General features: G+C 40.4%; 1 protein-coding gene across 1 annotated transcript in view; it reads right to left on the bottom strand.

Annotated features, from left to right (window-relative positions):
- Positions 1–20,216, bottom strand: part of pea15 (proliferation and apoptosis adaptor protein 15) — a 65,370-nt gene extending 45,154 nt beyond the window's left edge. The window contains exon 1 of the mRNA XM_026162676.2: positions 19,823–20,216. The gene's annotated coding sequence lies outside the window, so the exon portion shown is untranslated. The remainder of the gene's footprint in view (positions 1–19,822) is intronic.
- Between the last annotated feature and the right edge of the window lie 5,749 nt (positions 20,217–25,965).

Genomic DNA, 25,965 nt, shown 5'->3' with positions numbered 1-25,965 from the left:
CAGTGAAGTATCAACCAATTGTGCACACATAAAGAAGGCCAGGCAACCCTTCAGGTACAGTGTAGCTATGAAACACACAGCATTGCAGTGCAGGCAGTCAGTGTGTGTCTACTTTAGCATAGCATAAAATATTGCACCTTGTTTTCTTGATTTGCACGAAGACCAAAGTGTAAAAATGTTTTTGTTTTATAGGAAGTGGTGGGCATATTTTTGTCTGAGAGCAGCAACTAGTCAATTCATCACTTTGTCAGTTGTGGCAGTAAAATGTCAACAATGCTGCTACGATGGCTTTGAGCTCTTTATGTTTTAAAAACTTAAGAAGCAAAAGCACCTCTGTCTGCTGGTGAAAACACTTCAAAGGCTGCATCCCACATAATCTACAACAAAGTGGGATGAGATTCTTGCCCTGATATTTCTGTTGTGGAGGCCTTCTAGAACAACAGAAGGCATCTGGAGGCGAGCGCAGCTTTGGACATGATGTGGCTATTCTACCTTTAAAAAGCAACACCAGGCCCTCCGCCACACATACGGTGCACTTCCTCTCTCTCTTCTTTGTGTCTCTCTCAGCAATATGCAAACAGAGGCAGTGAAACAAGCACGGGGGCCAAGCGACACACACGCTGGGTCAGAATCACTTATGCAGACATGCAAAGCAATGCTGATAAAAGGCCCACTCTGACTTTGATGGTGCAGGCTAAGTTCCCCACTCACTTTGCACACTGCACCTTTGCATAAATAACTCCAAGCTGCAGACTGAAAAAAAAAAAAGATCAGTTCCTGTTTGGCTCCTGTCTGATCCCAAACGGAGAAACTACATGGAAATATGCTGCTGGAGCATTTGGGCAAGGTAGTAAAGAAAGACAGGAGAGAGAAGCTTGTTGCTCATGTCTTTGCATATAACGAGCTGGCAAATTGTAAGGTTTTTTCTGCTTGGGATTCACTAAAATACATACTGGTTTTCTCCAGCTAGCATCCTACACTTCATCTGCTGCACACTGTCCCACTGTGTGGGTGTATTTGCATGTTTTCGTGTGTGTATTTGACAAACACCTGCACAAACCCACAGTCTCACCTTTATCAGCCCGATATGACATTATGCCTTTGTAAAAAAAAAAGTTGGCTTTCCTGTTGTTGGCCTGTTGTATTTATGACTGTGAAGCATATGTCGTGTTTAGACATGAGCGTTAGCGTGAGACTCCCGGCGTGTTCAGTGGGCTTTCACTATATTTAACTCAGTTTCTGTCAAACTAGAACGTGTCCGCACAGAGGTGATGAACACATGAATATATCTACTATATTTATAATGAAGTTTCCCTGACCTCGATGGTTTACTACGATAGTTTTTCTTGGATGTCACATAAATACAGTTACAGTGGTGGATGCTTATATTCATCACTATCCATTTTTAGGCTGGAACCTCCTGTCATACATCGAGAGGCAGACAAAACTCAACTGAACTGATTTTAAATCCAGAACCTTCCTGCTGTGATATGCAAGCGCTAACCACTGTACTACTAGTCCTTCTTGAATCACATGTTAATCATATTTATATTATTACAATTAACCTGTTTGAGCCAAGAGCTCCGGATGCTTTAAACACTAGTCTTGGTTTGGCATGATGATGTCATAGACAACTTTGGCTGTGAGCATAGAAGCCCCACCCACTCACCGCTCAAACGTTCTGTTTATGAGGTGCAGCCAATGGAAATAAAACCTAGCTAAAAGCTTGTTTCAGGCAATGAAGTGCAAAAGGTCCGTCCATCCATCCATCCATCCATCCATCCATCCATCCATTCATCCATCCATCCATCCATCCATCCATCCATCCATCCATCCATCCATCCATCCATCCATCCATCCATCCATCCATCCATCCATCTTCTTCCACTTATCCAGTTTAGGCTACTGAGGAACTGGATACTGAGGAACAGTTGGGATAGGCTGGTGCAGACTCACCCTGGCCAGTTTGCCAATATATCACAGGGAAATAACCAGGGACTATTTTGAACTGTGAATCCTGCCAATCAACCTGAGCTCTAGTTGAGTCCAAGCATAAAAAGAGTTTGAGCAGAAGATACAGCTCACCCAAACTCTTTGCATCAACCACCTTAATGTTTAAAGGCTTCAATGGTAGCTCTAAAACATGTGTAGTTTCCTCATTATGAGGAGCTGTGGCTGCTTCATTTGGTTGCTATGATGTTTGCATAGTCCTACAAATCAAAACATGAACCACGCACGATCCGATGCCAGTTCCAGCAGAATAATGACATCTTATTTGTGTTTTTCAAACAGAGAAGGATCACAGATGCCAATTAATTGTTTTAATAACTCAAATACAAGATTTGAAGAGTGGCTAACAGATTTTCAAAATTTTGGGTTGTCGCAGATATAAAACTACAGGAGTGAAAACAACACGCTGGCAGGCACACAAAAGTCATACACATATGCACATAAAGACGTACTCCAGTAAAATAGTTTTTTAAATACAGATTTTTCTGTTAATTTAACTCAAAAGTCTGTCCTCTACACACGAGTTTGCACCCACAAACACAGATGCACAGTTGAACAGCCAGCCTGGGTCCGGATGCCGGCATTCTCCACAGTGATAATGGGGCCGTATCCCACTGTAATGCACAGTTCACTGAGGCTAGCTCTCCTCCAGATGGAGAGGCAGCAAGGAAAAGGAACAGGATGCCATAACCTCGGCTCACACAGTGGACAAGAGCCACAGCTGCAGACGCTCACACACATACACACACCGAAGCGCACAGGCCAGAGCATCATCAACCATCAACCCGCATGGATGCTTGCATGTATGAAACACAGAAACAGACAGCCACAAGCAGGGGCATGCGATTAAAGACACGACAGAAGTGGTGCAAGAGCACGTCAACATCACGTTCATGCGCACGCTCACATGGAGCGCACTTCACGGAGTGTCGGCTGCAATCGTGCAGCTCCACTGTGTGACAGGAGGAGAAAGTAGGGGTGGTGGAGGAGCTGGAAACGGCGGAGAAGTGGGAGGAGGAGAAGCTGCCTTTTGTTATATTTTCAGCATGACAAGAAAGGCAGAGGAGCCGCGATGTGTGAGAGGATTTGTCGCTGAGAAGTAAGAATGTTATTCCGCCCCGTTCTGACCCGTTTAGGCGAGGAAGCCAAAAAGCCTCTTTTTATAGGTCTGTACCAGAGCTGGCTCAATCCTTCAACGCAGCAGGGGAGAAACTGAGGTCCTAATGAGATCTTTTTTAAATTTACATTCAGTTACTAGGATTTATTTTGGTGTTTACCTTCAACCTTCAGCTTTCTCACTGATGCAAGAGCATATTTCCAGAAAATGTTCGTGATCCTCGTGCATTTTTGTTTCTTCTCACAAACATATCTCGCAAGCACAAAAACCAAACACCGATCTGAGAACTTGCGTTACATAATAACAACTGCCACCTTGATTTCCTGCAGGAGCCTTAAGTTTACTGGCTGCGGCATGAATCACATTTTTCATCTGTCTTTTATCTGTTGTAAGAATGCTCTAATCTTAGGGGATACAACAGTGCTGCAAAGCCAACATAACAGGCTTTTCAATTTCAAGGTTTTATTTATGACAGGTTAGATTTTGTTTTTTGTGTCCATTAAACTGTGTTTTAATTCAGCGATGAAGTTTGTGCATGAGTCTCATAAGGCCTCACTGACACAGGTCTGCAGACTGGTTGGCGAGCCCCTGGTAACCTCTGGTTGCTAGGGAAAAATATGATTTCCCTGGTGAGTGACTTCTGATAGTTGTTTGGTGAAACTGATTGCAAAGTGGTAGCAACAGTTGTACTTGGTAGCAGTTTACCATGGCCCACTGAGCTTGCATGGAAGACAATGGCTTGTCTGCGAACACTTGAGGCATTAAAAAAAAAAAAAACTCAGATTGAAAGTTGCTCCTTGCCACTGCAACACATTTCAAAAGGTGAAACTTTTACTTTCTCCAACATTCTCCGTTTGTGGTTTGCAGAGTGAGTGTTTGTGGATAAGTTGGCCTCTTCCATTCAATTATGAGCAAGTGACCAAAACAAGCACAAGGACATTTTTGGTCCTCTGCAACTGATTTCACCCAGCAACAGCCAAACTCCAGTTACCAGTTGGTGATTACATATTTTTCCCTAGCAACTGGAGGTTACTGTGGGGGTAGGTGCACATCTGTGTGACTGTGGTGTCACTGAAGAAATACAGATTACTCTTAATCTCGGACAAATCTCGGAAATCCTAATTTAACAGTTACTGTAACTAAAAACACAAAAGCTGCTGCAGCCCTGAATCTCGTAGCAAAAAAGATGTGAACATCAGAGAAGAGGTAAAAAGAAAAGAGAGGATGGAAACTAAAAAGGGCCGGATGAGGTGCAGGTGGAGGAAGGGGAGGAGGTGGGGGATAGTATGAGTCATAGGCCGTTACAACCACAAGCCAAACGGTGGCGAAGAGACAGAGACACGTGCGCACACTCAGAAACACACTGAAGTAGAGGAGAGGAAATCTTTAATGGCAGCTTCCCTGTCTCTTTCACTAACATGGACATGGAGTCAAATGGTCAGGAACTGTGGGGAATGGCTGTCTATATTGGAGTCACTGACCCCTCATGCACACACACACACACACACACACACACACACACACACACACACACACACACACACACACACACACACACACACACACACACACACACACACACACACACAAATGGGCTGGAGTCCCCAAACAGTCCATTAGAGATTAAACAAGTTGTTCAGTCTATGTTTCAGACTCCAGGCGTGACTCAAAATTTCAAATTACTCTGCCGGCTCGTCTGCCTCCTCTCCTCTTCCCCGCCTCTTTCAGGCTTTCTTTCTATCACTCAGTTCGCTATATTGTTCCATTAGTGGATTAAGCGTGCTGGTACTGGGGAGGAAGATGGGTGCAATTCAGAGAAAATGAAACTCAGTCCATCAACCTGCATCAGGGGAGACGCAAGACTGGGGTACTTTACCTGCCAGCCCTCATCACCTCTTCACATTACTGCGTTATTATAGATTTCTCTAATAAAACAACACAATATATGAATTCACTGCAGAACTCCTGAGTGCAATTCTAGGATTTAGGGTTTCTCATCCGCGTTATTGAGGGAATAACTAACATTTAAATGAGTTGGCAAAGCCAGACTACAGCAGCTACAGAAATATTTAAAATCATGTTGTGCTTGCGACCTGGTAGTTATTGTTGAATACATCATGCTCTGTGAGGGTGGCGATAGATGGGAAATCAGAGGAAATCCACCTTATTGGAAATCTACTAAAAAGTCGTTACGTTAATAAGTCATTATAATTACCATGCATATCACAAGTACACACCCTCCTCTAACTTGTAGCCAACTTAGCAGGCTGTTATCATCCACTGTAATCAGGCAAAAATGCAGGAGACCTCTAGTGGTTTTACAAGGAAATGCATACAATAGCTATTGTTGTAAGCTAGTAAATAGAGCTTTGTGACATGTGCTAACACATGTCCTGTGATCTGGCACATTCAACCCATATCAACTAAATATCACATAAACAAACAAAGAAAAAGTAATGTCATCAAACTTGTGCCCACAGTTGCAAGAGGAAGGTGAAAAATCGTCAACTAATTTTATTAAGGCAAACAAGTGCTAACACAAACCTAATGCTTTCACTCAGCACACTGAAAAGTCTTTTATTCTGTCTTCCTCTCCTCACTCCTAACCGCCCACTGCAGACAGCAGCACCTTCCTGAGCCTGGTTGTGCCAGAGGCTTCTTCCTGTTAAACGTGAGTTTTTCCTTCCCACAGTCGCCAATTTGATTATTGGGCTTTTCTGTATTATTGTAGGGTCTTATAGTAAAAAGCACCTTGAGGTGGCTGCTGTTGTAATTTGGTGCTATATAAATAAAACTGAATTGAATCAGATGAACCTTACTGACACCAATGGAGATATGTGTAGGGCTTAGAAAAAACTAGGAACATTGGAAAGGGTTATTTAAATTCATCATCTGATACAAAATTTCATGAAAAAAGGTGAAGCGCTTGAGCTATCTCAATCTGCACTGACTTATTTGACTGATATTTAAAGTAAAAGTCTTACTTTAAATGGGAACTTTTTTTACAAGCACGATTTTTAAGAAAACTTCTGAATAAAGTAGGTAATTATTTCTTTACTATGTTTAAAAGCTTCATCTTCATCGGCTGTGCTCCCTTTAGTTTTTGGACATAAAGAGCAGCTATGCAGCCATCAAAGCATCCAGAATTACAGTGAAGCAGCTGCTTCAACCTCCTTGATTAAAAAACACATGTTAACTACGATAAGTAGCAGTATTATTATGAAACATTGATAAATAGTCCCTCGGTTACCAAACCGCCTGCTTTAAAGCTCTCAGCTCTTGCTGTAATTATCAGCATCATTGAAATACAACTTTCATCATGGAGACTGCTTGGATTCAATTACTGCTTATGCAATACAACCATTAAAGTTCCATTTGCTCTCCTGCACATGCTTGTTGTCCTCCTAATGTGAGACTAGATGCTGTGTAAGGTCTTTAAAAAGGAACATAGGAGGGTTATTAATCGCCTGTCTCTCATTGGCTGATTGTGTTGATGCTTTCATTCACAGAAACCCAGCAGCAACGACGTGTCTGTGCTTTGCCTTTCCTGCTAATGGTTTAGTAAGATTGACTTTACCGCTCAATAGTTCAACTTCTTTCCAAACGCTGTCTGCCAAGAGCCTGCGCACAACATGAGCAGCAGTGCATGGCGCTGATGACTAAAAGGGTTGTTTGTAATAATGGAGTGCACAGAGAGTAGAGTGTGAGACAAATATTGAACTGCATGTTGGAGGCCAGCTATAAGGTCACTATGGCTGTGAACTACACACAGCGAGAGTCCACTTACACGGCAGTTCTGTTTGAAAACTGAATCGTGGAAAACTTTATTGCAGCCAACACATATCAGATGAGTTAGGGGGCAAACTCACCCACTCCTCATTCCTTACATATTGATGCTTGCAAAAAGACCCCTCGGCGTCATCTTTGAACACACTGGTTCGGCATCAGTTTTCAAGGTTGATGCATAGTTAATGTTGGAAAAGAGCATGCTGTAGCACATGAAACTTAGCAAGTAGTTTAAGTACCAAAACCTTCGCTGCCAGCACCGCAGTCTCCTCACTGACAGAGTTCTGACTAACTTGCTAAACACCCATCAAAAATTCCCCCCTACTGTGAAGTTTATTGGGCCTTATAAAAAAGGCCCGCCATGTCTTGGCTCATGTCAGGCTCACATCTTGGCTCAGTGTATTGAACCGCCAACGCTAAAGGACATCTTGTGCACATCTCTGTGACAACATCTGAAGGCATGGCAACATTTGGGATGACAGCCCAGGGCCTCAAAGTGAAAAGTAAAAAATTACTCTAAACCATTTCACATCCTTTAGTGGCGCGAAAGCAAAGCGGAAACAGATTTTTCTGCAATCAAGAGCATATACAACTAGCAAGATTGCTCAGTTAGTGGGTATAAGTCCTCCGTGAGAAAGAACGTGTAATTGCTTCATTAAATTATATTGCAGCAATTATATTACAAGCAAATACCTGCAGATTTTCTCTAGAGTACCACACAAGGGCAAATATAATATTTACTGTTAGTTGTATTTAAATAAATAATTCATTCAGCGTGTAAGGATATCAACACATTATATTCACTGGACACTTCATTACAAACACCTTGCTAGTACTGGGTTGAACCGTCTTCTGCCTTCAGAAGTGCCTCAAGCCTTCATGACATAGATTCAAGAAGCTGCTGCAAACATTCCTCAAAGAATTTCGTCCATGTTGACATGATGGCAAAACACAGTCGCTGCATATTTGTCGGCTGCATATCCATGATGAGAATCTCCCGTTCGACCACGTACCAAAGGTGCTTTTTTTTGCTGATGGTAGAGGCCATTTGAGTACAGTGAACTGTGACATGGTGTGTTATCCTGCTGGAAGCAGCCTTTAGAAGATAAGTACACTGTGGTCATAAAGGGATGGACATGGACAGCAACAATTTATCTTTATGTCTTCTGCTTCAAGGTTTGACATCTTGTGCATTCAGATATGCTCTTGAGGTACTGTTACAGGGCATTCTCCTCTAACCTCTGACATCAACAAAACGTTTTATCACAGAGAACTGCGGAGATGGTTGTGTGGGAAAATCCCAGCAAATCAGCAGTTTCTCAAATATTCAGGCCAGCCCATGTGCCACTAACAAACAAGTCACGTTCAGTTACTTCAAATTAAATCACCTTTCTTCCTTATTCTGATGCTCAGTTTAAACTTCAGCAGGTCGATTTGACCATCTCTGCATGCCTAAATGCATGAATTGCTGCCATGTGATTGGCTAATTATGTTCAGGAGTTGGACAGGAGTACCTAATGATGTGGCCAGTAAACGATTACAGCAGCTCTGAGGATTAAACTTATTTTCCAGCAGAAGAATGGCAATAAGTTTTGCAAGGTTGTGCATGTAACTGAAAATAAAAAGCCATAGAGATTTATGCAGCTTTCCTTCTTTTAAATGTGAACTTTTCTGTTTCTATGAAAACATTCTTCCAACTAATAAATAAAAATGTCATGTAACTCACCGATTTGAAGAGGTTGTTAAATTTTGAATAAGTGCTGGGATCAGACCAAAACTAAACAACAAGGGCAGATGTGGCTTGCAGGCAGCACGTTGCTCACCTTGTGTTTATCGGCTCCAAAAAGTCGTGAAAAGGTATTACATAAAAGCTTCTAGCCGGGTCTTTGTGTAATGGTACAATGCATTAGTGCAGACTGCAATACCTCGAGCACTAGGTGGACTCACGGGTCCCCAGAGGGTTACATAAACAACGTACCCAGAACAAGTTTGACGCCTGCATCGCATTTTATCGGTCTCATTTGAAGCGGAGAGAAGCTACATCCATATGTACGCGTGTGTGTGCGCATGTACTCTGAATTTTTTATCTCTGCAGCAAGGAGGTTAACCTGATTCCCGAGGCCTTTTCAACCGCACGTGAAGTATGTGCGCGCACAATGAAGAACACATGCATAACAGCTGACAAGGAGACAGAAGAAACAGCAGTAAGGCATTCAGAGACACGTTCGGGGGGCTCTAACTGATTCATTCAGGAGGCGAACATCCTTTTTGAGACGTGGATGGATGATCAGAGTTGAGACAGCTGTGAGCAGGGGAAACAAGTATGTGAAAAATCACGGTATTTAAAAGTAAAGCAGTATTTCAAAAGCTTGCGAGAGCATGGAGGCGCATAAAGGCAACATTTGGTTCAGTTTATGCCCAGCTCAGGGCAGGATAAAAGGCGGCTGCAGCTCTGAATCACCTCAATAACACAAAGTGTCTCATCAAGCCGCTCATTGCTCATCAGAGCAACTGTTGTACACCCGTGCTTTCCACCCACGCCACAAGCTTCTTCATCATACAGTTAGACGCACACACACAAAGACCCATCATCATCCAACGAGCAGATGAAGAAGCACAAACACAACAGACCCCCCGACGGCCACTGCCAGCTTCTCTACGCGCCACAGGCTGACTCCTCGTCTGTTGCGAGACAAAAACAAAAACTGTCCATAAAAAAGTTAGCTGCTTGTGACACACATAAACACACAAATGAGCTCATTCAGCTAGGTTACTGTGGTTTAGGAATTGTTTTTTATTGTTATTACTTTCACTTTTACCTTAAATGATGAAATAACCGCAGGTGGGATAAAACAGTGAACCTCTTATTTGCTTTTATTGTCTGTAATATTGTAACACGCGTGTTCTAAAATCTCCTACTTCAGGGGAGTAGTTTGCCATTTTGAGAAATCCATTTATTCACTTTCTTGCCAAGTCGAGAAGACTGATATCAGTTATAAGTAGACTATATGAGGTGAATGTGAAGCTACAGCCACAACAACGTTAGCTCAGCACAAAGGCAAGCCTGTTGCCCGACCAAAATTAATATAACTGAGCTCTCATCACGTCTAATGAAACAAGCAACATGTTCTTGTTAAATACAGTACTCTGCAAAAGTCTTGAGCCAGCCCACATTTCTTTATATTTTAGGAAAATGGTGAAACAAGTACAAACATGTAAAAACGACATATGAGGCAAAAACACAGTTTGTACAAATCTAATGAGCTTGAAAGTCAATAGTTGTTAGGTCAAGTTTTATTCTCCAACACAGTCTGAACTCTCTTAGGCAACTTTCTTGTCATTTCTTTAAGTAGTTTTCGGGTATAGTTCTCCAGGCTTCTTGAAGGACATGAAAAGCTCTTCTTTGGATGTTGACTGCCTTCAGATGATCCCACACTGCTTCAGTAATGTCGAGGTTCGAGCTGTGGTGAGGTCACTCCATGGCTGATGGAGTTCCACTGTGTGTTTTTCTATCTGGGAATATTTTCCCTGCATTGGAAGTGTGTTTGGGATCACTGTCACACTGAAAAATGAAGCCAATGTCAATCTGATGGTTTCCAGATGATGCTGTATGGTGGATGAAATTCTTATGGCACTTTTCTATGTTCAAATTTCCATTAATTTTGACGAGATCCTCAGCACTATTAACATCCCAACCATGACTAAGACGCCATCGAGCTTTATAGGTGGTTGTAGACACAGTTTCAAAATTGGAGTCATCACACTGTCAGACCTGTTGCACAGATGTTCAGTCCAGTTCTTGTGTAATTTGACGTTTTTCTCATTCTCAAGTACATGACTTTTAGATACTAATCATGTGCTCTTCATCTGTCTGTCACTTCTCCACTTCTCCAGTTTCTTAGTTTTTTTGTTAGTTTTTTTAAGGACACAAGGAACAAATTGTGTTTTTGTGACATGCTGCTTATAACAAAGTGCCTGAAGATATCATTTAAAAATAACTCTTGGCTAAGTTTTCTCTTATGTGTAGACACAACACTGGTTCAACCTTGAGTTGGGTGCCTTTTTTATGCTTAAATGGTTCATAGGGGAGTAGCAAGCAAACAAACTTTCAGAAAGGCTGGTCAAGAGCACTTTAAAACATTTACAAGACAGTCGGGCTGCTTCAAATAAAATGCAAAGAAGTGAGAGATGGCTCAAGACTTTTGCACAACACTATTAAAATGCATTCGATCAACAGCAGCAATCAGTTAGAAGGTTTGGAACAAGTATCTGCATGTGAGAGAGAGAAGGGTGGAAACGGGTACAACAATACAAGCTGACCTTTGACATAATATCCTGTAACACCTGAAACACACACACACACACACACACACACACACACACACACACACACACACACACACACACACACGGGAGAGTTGTTTTTGCTTCTCTTCCTCTCCTGCTTCAATCGAATCAAGTCTTATCAAATCCAATCAGACCCACTGAGGCGTTTCATTTGGAGTCAAGCAGCAGAGGAGATTATACACACGGATGAAGAGGAATGGCTTTAATCAGTGTGTGTTTGTGCATACATGCAAAACAGAGGGATAGAGAGCATTTGTGTTTGTGCATGTGTCAGTCTGTGCTGTTGCTGTCTGTGTGACTCTGGCCCGTCTGTGTAGGCTTAGGTGTACTGTGTGTGTGTGTGTGTGTGTGTGTGTGTGTGCAGATCATTTTATCCATTACTGTGGCCACTGTGAAACACTGCCAGTCACACAGATTGGGCTTATGAAACACTTCCACAGCTGTGTTAAAGCAGAAAAACACCCCTGCTGTGTTTCTCCCTCTCTCCTTTAACAAATAAATAAAGCGATTAACAGAATCACTCTAGTTTAACCAACAATCATGCTGAAATCACACCATCCTGCTACCAAGCCAGCACGTTTCTGCTCCGCCCTAAAAGAGGAAAACTGCGGTGTGTTTTATTTGCATAGCTTCACTTACACAGAGGAGTGCAGAAGAACATTTTCAAAAGTAGCAGCAAGCATTACAAAGTAGCTGTGTAGGCGTCACTTGTAGCACAGCAACCAAACGACCACGCAACCAAGCAGTTGCCAGAGGGATTAAATCTGTGGTGTTTTTTTTTTTCTTTAAATTTTTGGCTGCATCGAGAGCGCTTAACATGTGTGACTTTGAAACACATCACAGCACACATACAGATACACAAGGTAAATCTGTCTTTTAGTTTGAATGCATGATTAATGATGGCCAGCTGCTCGCTTCCTCTTCTTTTCCCTAATAACATATATACAGGATATCGTGCAAAATTTTAAGGTAAACATCAAAATGACAATCTGTCGAGCGCATTAACCTGCAAACACGACAGAACATTAGGATATACTGAAGGCGTGTGGGTGGCTTTGAATGACAAAACCCACGTAACCCACGCGTGATCTGCAATGTATCGAGAATTCAAGAGAGCAGGGAGTAAAAACAGACTACATCTGGTGATGTAATTGGAAATGCGGACTTCCCCTTCAAGGCATCGCATCCTGTTTGCCAAAGAGTGGAGCGGACGTGCTCAGGGTAAATTTTAAACAATAAACAGTGTTTGACATTTTTTTAAATCAGCGGGGGTGGTAAACTTGGCTGTGGGTTCCGGTTTCACTCATGACCACTGCTCGGCCATGCTGGCGGTATCACTTTCTATGACCCCAATGACTGAAACAGAGACATCTGACCAAGGTTTCATACTGTTTCAGATGATGTGCAGTTATGAGTAATCTTGGGCTCAAGCATTCATGTTAATACGTCAACAACCACCATCTAAAAATTGATGCACAGCAATCACCCCCAGAACGGGAATGACTCTGTCCATCTGCAGCAACCTCGCCCAGAAGGACAATACACCTTGCCACACGACAAACTGGGTGAGCAGCATGACAAATACCTTGGGGTCCTGACCTGGCCTTCAACTTCTCCAGATCCCAGACCCAAGCATCTGTGTTATGCACCAGAAGAAGAGTGACGCATGGAGGCCCCACCCCATTCAAAGAATGGGGTGCTGCTGCAAAACAACACAATCCCAGGTCCATGCCTTGACTTGGCAGAGCTGTCACATCAAGGCATGGACTTGACTATTTCAGCACTCAACGCTCTCTCTTCTACAAGCCTCATACATTTATATAGTGAGGCTTGTGCCTAACCTAACATTCACACACTCTGAACCATGCACATAGCATAAACTCAAGGAAACGTTAACATGAAGCCTAGACGAGATGGGAATTGATCCACCAATTTTCCAACTGGCAGATGACCTGCTCTGCCTTGAGAGCCACAGCTGCCATCCATCCAACCATCTGTTTTCTTACTCACTTATTTAGGCTTGAAGGGAGGCTGGAGCCTAACCGTTTGCAGAGAGAAAACAGTATTTGAAACAGTTTTAGGTTTTAATTATTTTTATTGGATTTTAATGTTGTGTCTGTTTTGTATGAAGATAACACGGTTACTTCAATACAGCTGAAAAGAGATTATTGGATTATTACAAATTAAAAGTTTTACCTGCAAGACTTGCAAAATGAAACATGTTGCTTCTACAAACTTGACCTAAAAACCCAACCACATTGAAAAATACAGGAGTTTGCTAGCAGAGTGCAGAATGACTCATTGGTGTTTAGGTGGTAGGCTTCATAAATCCATCCACGATAAATGGAAAGAAATAGTATTTAAGAGAATTACCCAGTTAAACATTAGTGACATAGATTCAACTTTAATTTGCAGCTGAACTTTGATACTTAACTCGTTAAAAGAAAGTAAAACGGAAAAAATCCTCAAAACTACTTGGATGTGTTTATTTGTTGCAGAAGATTAGTTTGGTTTGGGTTGCAGGCTTCCAGTGCAAATTTTGTTGCATTTTTAAAAAGAAAAAGATTATATTATTTGCTGATTGTATAGACAGAAATATTCCAATTTGGATAGAAAGTGGAATCTGCTCCTAAGGTTTAATCTGTCAGTGGACACCTAAACACAGCTCAGAAAAGTAGGCTGCAGGACGTTGCAAGCTGTAGTGCAGATTACAGGCAGTGATGTAACATGCCATAATACCAGTGACCTTCTGTAACTCATAGCTTCCTGGGGAGCCCTGTGTACACATGGTGAAAATAAATAAATCTGCAGCCGAAGGGTGAGAGGCAATGGGAAACAAAAGGCAGGGATAGTCTGACAGTGAAATATATGTTCCCCTCTGTGAACCGGGAGGCATGTCAGAGGATCTCCTGCTGCAGGAAATGATCCCTCCAGAGTGACGGCGAGGCATCTTCGCTGCGAAACACAGGTTGCTTTTCATGATACCCGAGTCTGTACTTTAAGACCACACACGTCTGTGTTTGTTTTCAGCACAATGTGAGCTTAATTACCCAGCGTAATGCGTTGACATGCACTGTTGTCAGATCAAGCCTATACAAGGTTTTTATTAAATAATGGATGTCACCTGCTGTCAGTGTCATCTGCCACTGAGAAACTGAAGGTTAGCCGAGGTTTTTATCTACTTTGTCAGAGACTTTTAATCACTTAAAAATGCAGTTCTTTAACAACTTCTAAATCTAAGCAATAATAAAATGATATAAAATTTAAAAAAAATATCTGATCGTGGAAACTTTAGTAGCAGAGAAAGCTACAATGAGATTTGAAAAAAATAAATGAAATATCCTTAAGTGTGCTCACAAACAAAAATGAAAATGTTAATAATAACTGATAATTGATACATAAGGCTACGTCACGTTCTACCTTCTTCTAATTTTTTGAAAATGTTCTCATGTTGTTGCTTCATCACGATCTCAATGGTGGATGGTAAAAGATTAAATGTCAACTTTTGCATTTTTTCTTTGTTTTTTTTTAGCAGTTTGTTTTGGTTGTAGTTCAATATCTTGGGTAAAGTATGGGGCTGCCTGCTGTACGAGTGGTTAAAGCGTAGCATTCTTCTTCAAAATGTTTGTATTTGACAGGATCTCATGGACCTATATCTTGTTAATAAATAATAATAAAATACTGAAAAGATATGAAATGTTTAAACTGAGAAAATATGTAATTACATTTTTTTTTATTGTTTTGAGTTTGATGGCAGTACCATGTCTCAAAATTTGAGATAGAACAACCAAAGGCTAGTAAAGTAAATGATAATAAAAGAAACAAGTGCAGGAACGTTTTGCTAATTATGTTAATCGGTCAGTAACATGATTGGGTATAAAAAGAGCATTTTAGAGAGGTGGAGTTTCTCAGATGAAAAAATAGGCAGATGTTCATCAATCTGCAAAAAATTTGTAATAATTCAAGAATGATGTTGCTTAATCAAACATTTTGAAGACTTGGAATATCTCATCATCGGCAGTAGATATCATGATCAAACAAATTCAAAAATCAGTTTTGGATGCCCGTGATCATCAGGCACTCAGGAAGTATTGCAGTGAAAACAGGCATGATTCTGTTTATGACTATTAGTTAAAAGAGGATCCCAGACAGTGATAAACATGGCCCTGTCTCAACTGTTTGAAGATGTGTTAATGCCCTGAAATTGAAAATGGGCTAAAATATGCATTAAATAGTTGTAAATTTCCTCAGTTTATACATTTTCTGTTGGTTCCTTTTCTGCACTGAGAGACACCAACAAAATTCTGAACAAAAATCTGAAGTTTGGCAAACTTAAGGAAACGACTGATGACTAATTAGTGATTGTTCATCAGCAGCTGAAAACACACGATTCGAGTGTGACGAACCACAGAGCTGAAATAAACCTGCTCTAAAGGAACTGCAGGTGGACATCTAATTAAATCAGTGCACTCTGTTTTTATTTACATATTAGAGCATCTCCCAACTTTTTTTCAGAACTGGCAGTTAACATTTCTTCGCTCTCGCACTGCAGGCTTACTTGTTGTTCCTAGAGTATTTAAAAGTAGAATGGGAGGCAGAGCCTTCAGTTTTCAGGCCCCTCTTCTGTGGAACCAACTCCCAGATTGGATTCGGGAGACAGACACTATCTCTACTTTTAAGATTAGGCTTAAAACCTTCATTTTTGCTAAAGTATAGTTAGGGGTGGATCAGGTGACCCTGAATCCTCCCTTAGTTATGCTGCAACAGGCATAGGCTGCTGGGGGATTCCCATGATGCATTGAGTCTTTCTTCTTCAGTCACCTTTCTCACTCAGCATGTGTTAATAGACCTCTCTGCACTGAATCATACTAGTTATAAACAGAGATGGTAGTAACGCGTTACTTGTAACGCATTACTGTAATCCGATTACTTTTTTAAAGTAACGAGTAAAGTAAGGGATTACTATTGCAAAAACGGTAATTAGATTACTGTTACTTACCTGTAGGAACGCTGCGTTACTGCGTTACTAAAACCGTGATTTTTTTGCGAGAATGTCTCATGACAGTGACGTAAGCAAGTGCGACGTTCGTGGCGACAGCTGTGTGCAGATCAACAATGGTTAATATATCGATTGTGGGAGAGAGTATGAGCGTGCAGCGTTTAAAGCGTGGAAGTACTGACCTTACTTTGAGTTTGATTCCATAAAAAGTGACAAAAACATTAGTGTCCGTTGTGTGTGGGAAGAAAACTTATTTTTACAGCGAAAAAAACCCCTAAACTTCCAAGCAAGCACCGAGTGCGCAACGACGTAATGGGAAATTCACAGAGAAACTCGCGGATTCTTCCACTGACCGCGGCACACCTGCACCACCTGCACCAGGGTAAACCTCCGCCTACCCCCACTCCTGCTTTACAGGTGAAAATAGAGCAACAGGACGGCTGAGTCTTTGACTTTATTTATTTTCTGCTGTGTTTTACTTGCATCTATTTGAAAGAGTGAGTGTAAACACAAAAAATATTTTATTTTATGTGCTGGAATGTGTAGAAAATAGGTTTCAATGTTAACCCTTTAAGACCTACCATAGAACCAAGTCCGCCAGAGCTTATATTGAACTGAATTGAACTGAATTGAATAGAATTGAATTGAACATGGATCTTTTTATTAATGTTTGTTGCTTTGAGATAAAGCCAAGTTTACTTCTGCAAGAGAATGTGAGGAGGAAATGCACTGCACTTTGTGGTGTCTCATACCAAATGAAACTAAAAGCGGGGACAGAGGAAATGGATCGGATGTTAGTGAGTCCAGATTTGTCTCAGCAAAGTTTCAATTCCTCATTTCCTGTGGTTTGAGACATACCCATACTCAACGCTGGGCTTTCATATAGCCTAAAATGGAGTGCACATTTGGCTTTCGACTTGTGGTGAAGCAATGTTCTACCAAAAATAACAGGTCCTTTTAACACTTTGGCTGTTAGGCTGTGAGCTGTTGCACAAATGGGTTTGTTAGATTTCTATTGTCTGTAATGTGCGACAACCAACAGCTTGTTGAAAAGGAAATTGCGAAAGTGCATGGAAAAAATAAACAAAATCAAAGAGCATATTGTGCCTTTGGTGTTGATTATTTCAAGCGCCAGTTTAACACCGCTTTTCCCAAATACTGTATTTGTCTCGGTGCCTGCAAACAATCGACCACAAACATTCCCCTGTCGGCGGCAGGAGGAAATCCGAAACCACAAACAGACGCACACACACACATATATAGGAAGTGAACCTGAGAGAGGAAGCACATTTCTGCTGTCCCACTTATTTCTTTTCTCTGTGTGCACAACGACAGATCGATGTATACATGTATCAAAAAAGAGAGGAGACCGGCTCCCAAAAAGCCTAGTCAAGGCTCATACACACAGGCCTCTATTTGTATAACTGTGAGGACCCTTAAGCTCTGTTCATAACCTAAAATTAAGCTTTACCCTCAGGCAAAGTTAAAAAAAAAAAAGTCCTCACAAAGATGTATTATAAGTCCACAGGAATGTTCGACAGCTTGCAAAGATTGGACAGTGTTCAGGGATAAAAATGAGTGGAATGTGACCTAACAGGAAATGGACTGACAGCTGTCACGCTGTGCATCTGTTACACGCTAAAGTGCAATGTGCTGTATGAGTGTGGCAGATGGGGTCAGAATGAATGGGAATATGCAGTAATTAATGACAAATAGCTAAAATTAGAGCAGAAGCTACATGTCAACAAAGTTAATCAGGATCTACTTGGCTAATTGTTCATGTCATTTTTTAATAAATATGCTAAATACTGTGCCAGCATCTTTACCGTGATGCGTTTCTAACTTTTGACCATAAAAAAATGACTGCTTGAGTTTATGCTAGCAAGCAACGCGACCAATGTCGGGCTTAAGAAGTGGCAAAGGGAAACATAAAATGGGTTTAATTTACATACAGCAATAAATGTTTTAGCTTAAAACAGACTTAAAAGTAAACTGGGAGAACAACTGATGGTAAAATCCGCAAAAATTGCCTTGTTCTTTTTTACTTTTTTTGTATCTCTTTATAGTTCTAATTAATCTTTTTGGCTGTTTTTACATATGTCAAACCTCTATCAAAAACAAAACACATTAGTTAAGGGCTGTAGCTAATAATGGTCCCATTATACCTGCCGTTCTTTCCTCTTATGCCAGCACTGATGTAAAGGTTTTATCTGAGTGGAGACAACTTGATAGTTTTATCCCATCGTTCAGAAGAATATTGAAAAAAAGCACTCGCTTCCTCAGCACTAAACAGGACAGAGCTGTGCAGACGTCACTTTTGACACAAGAAAAACATAATCAATGCGTCGGTAACATGGGCCAGCTATAGATTTAAGAACATATTAGAAATTACACATTATGTATTATAACAGTATAAAAAACATTATGAATTTAAAAACAATAGTTTAAATTTTGTCACTGGAGCTTTTTGTTTGTGTGAAGTCTTTTACAGTTAAGTAGAAACTGTTGCAAACATTCAAAGAAAAATGCTGGTGTGACATGTGCAAGCCACCTATAGAAAACAGTCGTGTCAGGAAAGGCATCTGGCTAAAAATCTGCCAAATCAAACATGATCCCTTATTCACAAGTTCACAAGGGAATAAGAAGAGTAGCTTAGTCGAGATAAGTCTGTTACAGTTGGGGAAGAAGACTTCCGCTCACCCCCACCCATGTGCACGCACAAAGTGTTGGCCATCCACCCAAATTCATTCATAAAAGACCCACCCCTTCCCCATCCGCTCACACACACTCTCAGCCATCCGGGACAGTCACAGGTGGTCACCAGTGCTTTATCATCTGCTCCTCTGGTTTAGAGCCAGAATATTCCAGATCATGTGATCCTCATGAATACAGATCTACTAAACCAACACCACAGACTTTTATCACACAGTATAGCTGGGATTCAGTGGGAGAGTGCACTGTAATCGTCCAGCCTATACAAGGAAAACTGTGGGGATATTCAGCAGGGGTGTAATGAAAAGGACACTAGATACATGAATAGCCTGCCCACAGCCACACTCAATCCAATTAGTTTAATCAATGGTGTATTCAGTGCACTCTTGAGAATCAAACATCCATCCATTTGCCATTTAAAAGTCCATGAATGAGTAAAGGACATACACTTATTTCAATTTTAGCTTCTTAAAAGTGTTTATTTTATTGTTAAGAAACAACTGTGACGAACGCCCCGTGGAATCACTTAACTGACCAATGTTGTATGTCCTCCTCACAGGGGTCTCAGGTTTATTTTATAGTTCACAAAAAACAACTCTCATTGACAGCAGGCTGTGAAGTAGGCGAGTCTCCGACACAGCCTCCATGTAACGGTATGCAATGACAGAAATGAGCCGTGTCCATGAATGGAGAGCGGGATGACGGTCAAATGAATGAAGTACACTCTGGGGGAAATGGGTCTTAAAGCAACAATCCCCCACGGGCGTGTGAGAAAAAGCATGATTTTTTAAAAAAAAAAAAAGAAAAAAAGATGGAGACAGGAAGGGAGAGTTAGAAAGAGATGTACTCACCCCGAGGAGCAAAAATGAGTCAGCTACAGGCAGGGAGAGAGACACAGAGATGGAAGTGATGCGTGAGTCTGCGGGACGATTTCCTCTAAAACGCTAAAACTCGTAGAAAGCAGGCGGCAGACGTGGTGCAAGGAGGGAGGAAAAAAGTCCACCTGGTCAGTCCCGCTTGGTTTCGGTTCACTTTTGTGGTTTTAAGGCGCTCAGTGATGAACTTGAGTGTGATTCATCAGCGTGGCAAAACGCGGCAGCGGTGCCTGGGTTAGACGAACTGTCAGCACGAGTTTGGGGTGTATGATGCTCGTGAGGTGTCACTATGTCCGCTTGCTTCGCTATCCGCCTCTGAAACTGGCTGCTCTAACGTGGAAACGCCTTTTGTCTCTCTCTGCGCCCTCCTCTCTCTCTCTCGGTCACGGTTAAGCACGCTGTCTGATTCGCCCTGAGATCGTCTGTTGAAAACAACGCCTCACTCTGTCAATAACACGACGCTATATATGGCAGTAATAATACTAATGCTAATACTAGTACTACTACTACTAGTAGTAATAATAATAATTCGATTTTTGAAGGGACTTCAGGGGGCTGTGAAGCTTGACAGTGTGTTCCCTGTAACACACTGTCATCTTATCTTCTTAATGTCTCTTCATTTCCTTTCAATTAATGCTTTTGGGGATAAATAAGGGACATCTTTAGCTTGCATTTCTTCAGAGCTTCTGGATAGCACTGATTCAGGCATTCCCTCGATGTCAATTTGTTCGCCATTTGCACAAATTTCAAGTATCCGATGTGTGAATGCTGCTTTATCCTTGGCTCAGCACTCTCGTTTAGGGCACTTATCCAGGACCCTAGCTGAGATGTGATGTTCATATGGACAGGCTAACCACTGAAGTCACATTAACACCACTTTAGATTTACCAGCTAACCTGACAAGAGTCTTTGGACAGCTTCAAACCTGGGAGCTTCTTGCTGTCATGTGACTATTGTGCTAAGCTGTTTTATTGGTTTAGCTTTCTTTTATTGGCTTAGTCATGTAATCAATCTAAAAACACCATTAATGACCCTCAAGCTTCACAGTAGTGATCACTAGTCTCTAATCTTCTTTCCATCCAAATATTTTATGTGTTTTACCTTCTCCTACTTAGCCCATGGTAATATGGACTGTTAAATGTTTAGCACTCACTTAGTCCTCAAAGCACTTTGACACTGCAAGATGAATCCACAGACACGTGCTCAAACCCACACAGATGCATCACTGGGTAACTTGGGGCATTTCTTCAATTGATCTCTTATTAAAATAGGGCCTTTTTGGAGTATAACCCAGAGAAATATTTGTTATACATGTGGGGTTAATTTAAAGTTAAAGAAACAAACAACCAGCAGGAATAACACGACGAGCACACATTCGTGTTCTCTTTAGTTCTCGGTAAAAGGAGCAGAGTGGGAGCTCCTTCCCATTCGCCATTTTCCCTCTGATTCCACACATACTCTCTCAATTCCACACACACATTTTTCGAAGCTGATGTCACTGAGCCGCTATCCGGTCTGCAAATCCCTCCTCCTGTTCCTTTCTCTCTGTCACAAACATCCCCCCCAGCTTCAACTCCATTCTTTTAAAAGTGACAGCGAGCCAACAGAAATTGTGCTTCTGGGTGCTGATCTCTCAAATGAAGTTAAAGCATTCATTAGTTTCTCCCCTCTGGCCTCCGAAAGAAAGGTTTCCCCCTTAGTACAGTGAAAAAGGACACAAGTGGGAAAACAGCTGCAATTATAGAGTTTATGTCTGTATTTCAGATATTTCTGTCACAAAATTGCTTTAAAAACGACCGATGTCTGTTCTTTCAATGGGAATAAAATATTATTTCATTGCTTTCACATTACACATTCTGCAACACAAAGCAACTATGTTAGCGAGATGCATCCATAGATTATAACGAGGCTATTATTTCTCATAGTATTGGAATGATAATTGCATTCAAAGTCAGTCAGAAGTCATCACCATCAGAAACATGGAGATATGTTTAGATTGGTAGTAGATAGTAGCGTCCATGTCTAACACACAGTTACTGTACAGTTTGAACTATTTAACTGCAAACTCTTTTGTAACTCTAAGCATAATTTTCATGGCTAATAATTTTCAAGAGAAGCTCTACTGCTCACTAGTGTTTTGACAGTAAAACGGTCCAGCAGTGGAAGCACATAAATGCTATAGGCTCTACAATGCCGAAATAAAAATTACTGTAAGCTGTCAAAGCAAAGTTGGCATGCACTACCATTTTTCCCTTGCTTCCCCACAAAACCCTTTTGGAGATTAAACTTTTGTTGCTGCATAAACGGTTGAAGTAGCCCGTTAACTCCAGCTAGTCCTACATATGTTATTATGAAAAGAACACAAACCCCCTTTTAAGTGTAAAGTAAGGTAAAGTACGTTTTTTGAGCAGTCTTTGCGACCATCAGGAACTTAGAGTAAAACGTCCAGGCAACTAAAAATAATAACTATGTGTAGTGGAAATACCTTTATATGTGATGTCACATTTCCTGTTTTTTTAACCATCTTCAGGTTACACCAAGAAAACAAGAATTGCTTCCTGTTAAAAGCTGCTTGAGACATTCTACACTTCACTTTTCAAAGGTCTTCAGAAGTGCGCGTAGCTGGGTGTGAAGCGCACAGCTGTGTTCATTCTTGCAAAGTGTAACTTAAATCCAAAAACAGGTGCCGTACATCAAATGTCCGACGACTAAACTTTAGATCACTCAAAGAAATCATTCTGCTGGAATAAACTGCTAATGGCCTCTTCACACACCTCAGAAGTGCGTGAGTGTGTTTTGACATAATTTTGGAATATGTTATGATGGACATGAAAAAAATGCCCCCAAATTTAAAATAAAACACATTTCATAATATAGAATATAAAAATAACCTTTAAATTACAAAATTTTACAGTGCATCTCATGATTTTGTTGTGTTGTTATGACTTTGCAGTTGCTCTGTAACTCATGGTGATGCAGATCATCAAATCTGGAGGTTATGAATAACGCTTTTCTTCTCAGGTTTTGACCTCGGGCATTGGAAAAAGTCCCCTTTTTTTACTAATACACAAGCATGTACACATGATCACTCACGAGGGTGCAAAAGAACTGGATTAAGAACGCTGATCTTGGGAAAGTTTCCATTTGCTTTTACTAAAAATCAGAAAAACTTCTGCAATTCAAAGAACCAAAGCATAACATTTACTGAGGTTAAATGCATTTATATTCTTTGTGATGCTGAGTGATGACAGACTGTAATACTACAGTCTTACTAAACAGAGCTGTAGTTGCATTAAGGCCTCACCGGCTATTATTTGAGTAGTTTTTAAGATCACTAGGGTGTAATCATGACTATGTTTACATCTTTATTTATTAATAAAAGTGACTATTTAATGCCTGTAAAAAATCATGATGTTCATGACGCCTGACTTAAAAGTTTGGACTGATGAGGAGACAAATTAAAAAGACACATATATTTTATCCTGTTTTGAGCACTTTTTCCAATGACTTCATCGACTTGTTGGCCTTATTGAATGGAAAACACTGGTTTGTCTTTTCTTTTGCAAAGTTTTCTGGAATGAAAGATGAAGATTAAGCTTTATTTTGCTGAAAACGTTGAAAATGATGAATGCCTTCTTATTTCAGATTGCTAAAGATTGTCTTCACTATCAACAACACCCTAAATTGGCATTGATTCAGGGGAAGCATGTGAGTTAGCCCATTACTGTTTCAGTGCACTTCTTTGCTGTCTTTTAAAGAAGTGCACTTCTTTAAGTGATCTGCTTTTTTAAAACACAGATCAGCTGTACATTTTTGAAAGTGCATGTAGCCTTGGAATAAACACTTAAGTTAGTGCTGTAAATTCGCCTTGATGCCAACAGCATTAAATTCCTTACACATCAGCAGAACCTCGCTTTCTCACTTAAATATCAGTGACCACACGACAAGAAAAGAATTGAAAAGTTAAAAATGTTTATTTCAGTGTAATGGTAATTAAATGGGGCAGCATGGTGGTTAGCACTGTTGCCTCACAGCAAGAAGGTCCTGAGTTCAATTCCACGATCAGGCCAGTGTCTTTCTGTGTTGAGTTTGCCGGATTTTCTCTGGATACTGTGGCTTCCTCCCACATTCGTGCAATTATTGAGGATAGGTTAATTAGTAAGTATTAGCCCTGTAACAGACTGGCGACCTGTCCAGGGTGTACCCTGCCTCTCACCCTAAGTCAGCTGGGATAGGCTTAATATTGATTCAATGAACAAAGAAGCAGTTCATGCAAAAACCTGCTAAAGAAAGGAACACTAATAACATACTCGGACGTAAAAACTGAATGTATATTTAAGCAAAACCATGAAATATTTTGCAAACATCCTGTCGATATATATATATATATATATATATGTATATATATATATATATATATATATATATATATATATATATATATATATATATATATATATATATATATATATAGTAAACAAAATATTAAATAAAATATAATTATGATCATCATTATATTGCAAACAGCAGTGAATACAGTGACACCAGATTTCCTGTACCTGTCACCACCTCAGTCAGTCGTCTCCGGATCAGGTTTCACTGTAACAATGGGCTTCCTGTTGTTAATGCATGCAAATAAGGACAGAGTCATCTGAAATGGAGAATGAGACAGTGCTCTTTGGACTCAGAGTGATACAGAAAACAGCACAACAAAACTTCTTTTTTATGGGTTTAATCTAAGGTATTTTCTACTTGAAAGAGCTGAGGTTCAACTTCAGCCATTTTTCATGAACAAAAACTGAACACGTCAATGCTTACAAATACAAAAGGAGTGGAAAACAACAGCTTGTGTTTCTAACTCTTGCATCACATGTCAGATATTCAAATAGATCTCAGTGGGTGATGGATGAGTCAGTTGACAATCTTTGGTTGCCTTGGAGGCCATATGTTGATTAGTGCACTGGGATTTATGGAAGCATTCTCAACATGAGCTCCCCAACTTCCTGTAGCGGAACAATAAAGAGTTAACCTTTCAATCATTGCCATGTCAAGAATTCTATAATAATAATGGATTAGATTTATATAGCGCTTTTCTAGGCACCCAAAGCTCATCTCATTTATTCTTAGAAATATCTCTAAAGGACGCGTCAACTCTGTAGCATATAGGAGATTTATTTTTTCTCTAAGGATGCACCACATATATGAAAAACATTAGTGTTAGCACAAACTCACTTGTTTGGGCTTGCCATGGTAACAAAATCCTTTCACAGAGAGTTTGAAGTAAAGAAAAAAAACTGAAGTATTAAAATAACAGTGCTATTACAGTGAAAAAAGGAAAACCCCTGACAAAGGAGAATTGATCCATTAGCCTGTCCTTTACCCCTCAGATATCTGGTAAAAATCTCTCAGTGTTCATTAAAAGCACAAAAAATAAAACTCTGGTTCAACCTTATATCCCTAAAGGATGAGTTCTCACTTACAACACAGCTGAAGAAAAGAAGATGTAGGTGTAAAAATAAGCTGGTTAGATATCAGTGAAGAATATTTAAAAAGCTAAAGTTTTAAGATACATGTATCGACTACGGAGCTCAGAATGAAATAAAATAGAATTAAAATGCAATTTATATTTATGCAAGGAAATAAAAAGAGGCAAGCTTTTAACTTATCTACCCATTACTCCAGGCTGCAGGTGCACAGTGAGTAAAACTAGACTTTAACAAGATTGGTGAAAACAGTCTGCAGAGTGATTCAGTCATTCTCGGTAGAGATGATAAGATTATCATAATCACTATTTCTGGATTCATAAAAAGCATACACTCACCAGCCAGCTATTAGGATCCCCTTCCTAGTATTGCATTGGATCTCCTTTATATTTAATTCTCCATAGATTCAACAAAGTGCTGTAATCATTTCTCATAGATTCTAGTCCACATTGACATGATTGCATTGCACAGTTGCTGCAGATGTGGCGGCTGCACATCCATGATGAGAATCTCATTTTCCACTACACCCCAAAGGGTCTCTTTTCTTAGATTAAGAATTAATTATTGTGGAGGCCACTTGAGTACAAAGAACTCATTATAATGTTCAAGAAACCAGTGTGAGATGATTTGAGCTTC

The sequence above is a fragment of the Astatotilapia calliptera genome, chromosome 3, assembly GCF_964374335.1.
Source record: "Astatotilapia calliptera chromosome 3, fAstCal68.1, whole genome shotgun sequence".
NCBI classification, from domain to species: Eukaryota; Metazoa; Chordata; class Actinopteri; order Cichliformes; family Cichlidae; genus Astatotilapia; species Astatotilapia calliptera.
The sequence above is the reverse complement of the archived record's forward strand: the minus strand, read 5'-3'. Positions and strand labels throughout refer to the sequence as shown.